The sequence below is a fragment of the Penaeus monodon genome, chromosome 14 (genome assembly GCF_015228065.2).
Source record: "Penaeus monodon isolate SGIC_2016 chromosome 14, NSTDA_Pmon_1, whole genome shotgun sequence".
NCBI classification, from domain to species: Eukaryota; Metazoa; Arthropoda; class Malacostraca; order Decapoda; family Penaeidae; genus Penaeus; species Penaeus monodon.
Genome location: NC_051399.1, coordinates 20,037,733 through 20,038,648, shown reverse-complemented (window position 1 = coordinate 20,038,648; position 916 = coordinate 20,037,733). Strand labels below are relative to the sequence as shown.

Sequence of the window (916 nt, the reverse complement as noted above, 5' to 3'; positions counted from 1 at the left end):
AGATACAAAATATGATTCATAGAGTAAGCGAAATATGCATGTCTTTTACCGATATGTGAATAAATTACAGATACTTTTGTTTCAGAAAGAAAAAAAAAATTCTTCGAAGACAGGTAATATTGTCTGTTATCTGTCTAGGTAGGTCCATTTATATAATTAGACTACCTAACAACATTGTGCGATTTATATTACATTATGATGAATGAGCAAATCAAATATTCACTCTAACCAGTACATCCTGTTTTATGGAAACCACGAGTTAATACTTTCCACTGCCTTTCTGGGATGCATATCTACCTTCTGCCCGAGGCTAGACTTGAAATTGCCAAACTCACCTGTAAGGAGAGTTTGGCTTAGATCAAAATACTTTTTTTCCATGAATTAGATCAAGGTTTTTCTTTCAACAAACCTTCTTATAACATTAAGTCTCATGTATTCGGTGTACTTTTTCCTTTTCCTTTACTAACAATCGGGGATGCAGTTATGCTTTGATTATGATGCAAAAATATTTATTATACAACTCACTAACAACAGAAAGCACACATTATGGAGAGGTGACAGATGATAGACGGGCAGTACCTCATGAGAGCTCAGAGTCCAAATGAACGAGACTCACAGGAGTCCTTTGTGACTGGATTGTGTTCAAGGAAGTCCATAGTTCCTGCTAGGGGCCGAGGAATGAGATACGCCGGCGGCGTCCTCCTGACGAGCCTTCTCGATCTGTGCAATCGCGTGGGCGGGGAGGGGGTGGGGCGTGGGCAGCAGGTTGGACTCGGGCTGGTAGCCAGCGCCGTCGGCGACGAAGCTGAAGACTCCGGGGGTGCCATCGGGGAAGGTGAAACTGCATAGGAAAATGACGGAAACGCTTACAGAAGCAAACACACCAGAGACTCTAACCGTGCATATTCAAAAACAA

The 916-nt window shown here is 42.1% G+C and overlaps 1 pseudogene; it reads right to left on the bottom strand.

Annotated features, from left to right (window-relative positions):
- Nucleotides 1-474: 474 nt before the first annotated feature.
- Nucleotides 475-916, bottom strand: part of LOC119580960 — a 1,081-nt pseudogene continuing 639 nt past the window's right edge.